Genomic DNA, 6,731 nt, shown 5'->3' with positions numbered 1-6,731 from the left:
GCCATTCATGCCTTTAAGTCCCATAATCTTAGAAAACTGATTTCAGAAAACCTGAATAATTTAAAATAACATAAGCTTAAGAATCTGTTCTTCTGTAATCACTTTTGATATCAAAATTCTTATTAATTAGGCTCTAAAGAAAGATCTGGTGCATACTATTATATACAGAGGAATTTTTGCTAAAGCAATTTTGGGTGCTTGTTCAGTAAATCCAAAAATGGGGGGTTGCTGGACAGTTAGTCCAAAGTCTGAAAGATAAAGAACAGATTAGACCCACCTGGGCATGAACCAAAGCTATCATAATAAGTGAAGGCCACTCTCTTTCTCTCTAGAGAAGGCCAATACTTACTTTAAAAATCTCCAACTGATTAAATCAATGATAATATATCCATGATAATCTCATTAATTATCAATTAATCAGTGATAATATTGATATTATATCCATGATAATGATAATATCATTAATTAATTTATAGTTATCAAACTGGGGAGCTTTCATTTCATCCAAAAAAAAAAAATCCCTTCATAGAACACGTAGATTAGTGAGTGTTTGAGTAACTTGGAGGAGTGTGGGTGCTACAAATGGCTACCAGATCTCCTTTGTTCTCCATCTCACACAAGAGAAAATATTTTGTATTCCATCCTACCTGAACCCACCAGTAAGAAAATACTGAGAAACAATATTTCAATTCAACACACCACAAAATCATCATAGTTCACCACTGTCAATTAGGCACCTATACACATTTCCTTAATAGCACTTAATCTCTAACCATAGACAATCACAAAATCATGCCTCCATTTACAAAATACAGCTACCCAGCATATAATCTAAACCTTTTAAGCATTTTTCCAGAAAAGAATACAGAGTCTCTGGGTGGTATTTCTCTTCTCCATTGATATCCAAGTTCCTGATCATTCAACCAAACCATTTGCCATAGTCTGTGAATCAATATAAAATTGTATTTATGGCCACATGTCATTTCATGTAAAATATTTTTAAAAATTGAAAAATAAAGCCTGGGTGGGGTGGTTCACACCTGTAATCCTAGTACTCTGAAGTACTAGAGGGAGGCTGAGGCTAAGGAGTGTGTATTATCTGAGTTCTGAAGTTCAAGACCAGCTTGAGAAAAAGTGAGACTAAAAATAGAAAGATGAACCAGGCATGGCAGCATGTAAATGTAGTTCCAACTGCTTGGGAGGCTAAGACAGGAGGATTGATTGAGCCAAGATTTGAGGTTTCTGTGATCTGATACCACAGCACTCTACCCAGGGCAACAGCGTAAAACTCTGTCAAATAAATAAATGAATAAATAAATAAGTGCACAGCTCAAGCTTGTACGTTTGGTGGATTTTCCTTTACCCTTGTACATTAGGGCTATAATAGAATTAAATTCTTTAAGGAATGAGTTGTATTTCTTTAAGTACTCTTTATAACTCTCTGCCAAGTTCATTGCTCCACGATTGAGAGTCCTTAAAAATGTTATTCTATTTCCAAATTGGAAATATTGACCTTTCATTTATTTTAAATAACTATTTTTCTCCCTTTTAACAAGTGTTTCAAATTTAATTTATCTACATAAAAAACTGGTTTTTTAAAGTACTTGGCAGGTTGTAACAATAGGCAATGTTCAGAATGAGCTGATAACAATGTTGGCAAATACTAAACAGAGTGAGTTATTTTTAATGGAAAAAGATTATAAAGAGAGAAACAATTTATTCCTTGGTTTCTCTTTGAGGGGAGTTATCTTTAGCCACTACTATTATCTTTTTAATATAGTAACAAGATTATCAAGAAAACTGATTTCATACCTACAGAACAAAATAACATTCCAAGAAAAACATCTCATAGCCATGTATTGGTTTTTTAGGAAAAACACACATATACATACACAAACACAACATGTATGTGTGTGTGTGTATATATATATGTGTATATATATATATATGTATGTATGTACACAGAGAGAGAGAGAGAGATGAGCATGTATTTATCATTTGAAATATGACAATATAGCTACCACATTAAATTACTTATACTGGGCATATGGAAACAGTGGAAACTAAGTGTAGTTCACCTCATACGATGATAACTGAAAAAAAGATGACTGTGGAAGCAACCCAAGTGCCCATCAATTCATGAATGGATCAAAAAAATGTGGCATCTTGATACCATGGAATACTATTCAACCATAAAAATAGATGATGCTCCAATAGTTATTGTAGCAACCTGGATAGAATTGGGAGATCATTCTTCTAAGTGAAGTATTACAAGAATGGAAAGATAAAAACCATATGTACTCAATGCTAAGATGGAATTAGTTGATCAGCAGATCTGCATGCATGTGGAAACAAAGCCTTGTGAAACATAGGACTAAGTGGGAGAGGTGGGAAGGGGGTGGGTAAATTCCTTTTCAGCGGGTACATTGCATGTGTACACTGCACTCTTTCTGGGTCAGTAATCACTACCTTACCACAGTAGTTTAAAATATGTTAGCATCTCTCAATAGTAGTGTATTTCCTTTAATTAATAATTAATTTTACATTAAATGCAAACACATTTTCAAATTCCACAGAATAAAGCATTCTATTTTGGTGTATAATCTTTGTTAATATCCTTGGCTAGTCAGATATCTTTTATGTAACCAGACATCCACTTGAAATTATCTATGTGGTTTAAATCAAAGTAACAAATTATGAAAACCAAATGGTGTAATTTTTATTGGTTAACTTTGAAAATCTTTATACATTTCTCATATTGTGATTCTTCTCTGAGAATCTAGTTAAAATTGAATGTATTTTTATACAAATTTGTGCAGTAGGTAATTCCAACTATAAATTCCTAAGAATTCCTCTGCCTCTTGTCACTGTGTGATTCATGTAATTAATTGATTGGAGCCATGCACAGTGACTCACACCTGTAATCCTAGCCCTCCTGGAGGAGAAGGCAGGTGGATTGCTTGAGCATAGGAGTTTGAGCCCAACCTGAGCAAGAGTGAGATCTCCACCTCTACAGAAAATAGAAAAATTACCTAGGCATCTTCGTGGGAATCTGAAGTTCAGCTACTCAGGAGGCTGAGGCAAAGAGGATCCTTTCATCCTGGAGTTTGAGGTTGCTGTGGGCTATGACAATGCCATGGAATTTTACCCAGGGCAACAGAGCAAAACACATGAGCGCGCACACACACACACACACACACACACACTCCTTGATTTTTAAAAGTATATTTTAGCCTTCAGCAACCAGGATATTTTAGGCAATGATTTATTAAATAATCATACTATATTAGCAAATTATTTATATTCCATGTATGTTATAGAATAAAATTATTATTCAAAGGACATTGAGGTGCAAAATAGCATTTAGATATGTAAAGTGCAATAATATAACAAAGTCAGTACAACAGCATTCATTAAAATTACTAATTTGTTGCATTATGAAATCAAGACAATAAATCAGCATTATTTAAAACAAACATATCCTAAAACATTTATTAAAAATAATTTGCTATACTAAGACTCAAATGCTCTAAATCGTATAACTCAAATTATACATATGAAATTTATTCCTTACTGTTTGTAATTATAACATATAAAACAATAGCAACAATCTCCAGTTAACATTTTTTAGCAATATGATCGTTTCTTTAAGTATTTTCTATCATTGTCTGAACTGGGACATCTGCATCAAAACACTTCATAACATCATCTTCTCAAGATTATGACTACTGAGATTTCCAATATATAAAAACACAGAAACTACAATGTAGCCGAAGAAGAGTCGATTTTTTAAATCTCTTGCATAATAAACATTGCTATATCTCACTTATAGATGATATCTTTCTAAATCTTGTGAATTTGTGATTAAGAAAAGTGTCATTTTTTCAAGAAAAAAATGAATAAGTTTAAACAAAATACATTGTATTTTCTTAGCAGAAATTTCTTAAACTTGATTATTATAGACAGTTTTCTTAATTTGTTTTACTGAAATACATGCTAATGTGTTTTCTCATACCATCGTCAAGACCCAATTTTGTTTCCTTCTCCCACTATTTGCTAAAGTAAAAGTTAAATTTGAAGGTTTTGTTGCTAGTATTACTGGTTCTCATTCTTTAGATATTGACACTTTGATAATTTTTGTGTTCTTAATAACTTCAAGAACAGAAAATTGAATAAATAGCCAACCATAATGCAGTTGCTTTGGTGGTATTTGTGGAAGTTTACCTGGTGTTTCTCTGGGTGTGTTGAGAGATAAAGAAAGACAGAGAGAGAGAGAGAGAGATTTAAATCCATGTTAGGCCAAAGGCTCTAATAAAACTAACTTTAAATGCATTCATTTTTACAGTTTAGGAAGTCGAGTATGATATTTTACTACATGTACAGGAAATCTGGCCCTTCTTTTCCTGGCCCCTGTCTCCCTGTGTCACACTCACACTCCTTTTCCAATATGATGACTCAAGTTCAGCCACTGTTTATCACATCTTCATTCTTTTCAGTAAGACAGAAGAGTCAAAGAAAACATGACTTCCTTCTTTAAAGATTCTTTAGAAGTTAGTGAAAAGAATGCGGATCAATTAGCTATCTCAGATACGTGTACTTTTATTAATCTGTATGTCTGAGCTATTTATTGAACACGTGTTTTCTAAACTTTAAGCAGAATTGTATATATATATACATATATATCATTTTATGTTTTTCTAGGGGAACCTTATTATAAAATTTGGAGTTAAAATATTCACTCTAACATATGGTTGAATATACATCATTTTCAGTCTATAAAACTGTCACAAAACTGCTTTGTTATGACAGATTCTAGAGTCAATAAGATCCTTTTAAAGATGTTTTGGAAACTTTTAAAGAAATAAATTGTCAGGAGCTGAGTTGAGCTGGAGAGAGCTGAGCTACCATGTGTTGGAGTAGTCAATTAAGAAACACGCCAAAATGAAAGTTAACAGTCAGGTCTATAATCACTTACTGCTATAGTATAAGCAACACAAGGAAGTGCCAGCCCTGCTGATGTTCAGGAACAGTGCCAGGTGGGAGTGAGATTTATCACTGCAGACGTTGGTGGGATGAAATGGGCAGATTTTTCTCTGCAGAGGGAGCTCTTGAGAACAGGCTCCTGCCACTGTGTGGACCTGAGTGCCAAGGAGAGAGAAAGTGGAGAAGCTGATAATAGGGAAGTACTGAGTCAGAGTGGAGAAAAAAAGTCCTCAAAATCCTCCCACTGCCCCTTTTAAGAAGGGCTCATCAGAGGCAACTGAGAGAAGCCTCTGCCAGGGTCCAGAGCAAAGTTTCCATTGGACTGAGGCATGAAGACTAGAAATGTAGGATGTGTGAGAGCTGGTTGGCCAGAGGGATCTGATTCTGGAGTTCAGAGACTACAGTGGCCTTGGCTGTGTACAGAGGCTGGTGTGGGGAGGGAAGTTTTCCTACTGCTCTAACTTCATGCTTTTCATGTGCATTTATTTCTGTGTTAGTCAACTTGGGTCTTCAAACAGAATACCACAGAATGCGTGGTTTTAACAACAGAAATTTGTTCTGTAAGCTGGAAGTACCAAATTAAGGTGCTGGCAAGGAAGTTTCCTTCTGAGGCTGCGTCTCTGGGCTTGTAGACAGCAGCCATCTCATTGTGTGCTCACAGATCCTCTTCTCTGTCCCCACAAAGAGAGCATGTGAATGCTCTAGAGACTTCACGTAAGAACTCTAATCTCACACAACCTCATTTAATCTAAATTGCTTCCATAAGGGAACTATATCCAAATAAACTCACATTGGTGTATTAGGGTTTTAAAATATGCATTTGTGGGAGACACAATTTTTTGGTCCAGACAACTTATTTTGAATTTAATTAATTATGCTCTTCATATAGACAACTGTGAGAAATGAAAAACTATAAATGAAAACTATTATTTTATTGATAAATAAAATAATTACTTCCATATTTTTAAGAAAATAGGTAATCACTGGTTGTTTCATTTATAAGATAACTTATAGGAAGTATAGTAACAAATAATTTAGATTTATCTTTACAAGTTAACTAATAATACAATTGAGTTTATGCTGGCAGCTATGTGTTTCAAGGTTAAGGAGGACTCAGAGAATAATGACACAAATATATATGACTCCAAATATAATAATAATAGAGGTATTATATATTGTATGACTGACAATACTGTGAATCAAAGCTATAAATTGCGTTTGTGATTTTCTATGCATTTATGCATATATATGTATATCTAAGTAGTTGTAGACACAGATACAAATGTGGATGTATATATAGCTATGTAGATATAGATACAGTCTATGATATTTTCAGGTCGGAATGTGAATTTGGTAAGGTTTTTATTTTGGCATTGTTTGGCATTTCTCTTCCACTTTGAATCTTTTTGCATACAGATGAAAACTTTTAATAATTAGTATATTTTTGAATGCATTTAGCACATGCTAAAAACAAATGACTATATAATTATCAATGATCAGGATATTTAACTCTATGTTAGTCTACTTATTAGAGTTAATAGCATGATAGAATCCAATAAAAACATCTGCAGGGATTTTAAGTTGTTGCTCCTACTCTGTGGTATCTCATTGTTCTTTATTCTCATGTATTCCACAATTGGTGACACTTCAAACTGCTTTTAGCTTTAAGATAGTGTTGAGAGTCATAAACCTCATTTAATAGTTTCTTAGTTTCTTTTTTTTTTTTTTTTTTTTGCAGTTTTTGGCCA

Source organism: Otolemur garnettii, unplaced genomic scaffold (assembly GCF_000181295.1).
Source record: "Otolemur garnettii isolate 467f Iridium unplaced genomic scaffold, OtoGar3 scaffold00040, whole genome shotgun sequence".
NCBI classification, from domain to species: domain Eukaryota; kingdom Metazoa; phylum Chordata; class Mammalia; order Primates; family Galagidae; genus Otolemur; species Otolemur garnettii.
Note: the sequence above shows the minus strand (reverse complement) of the source record.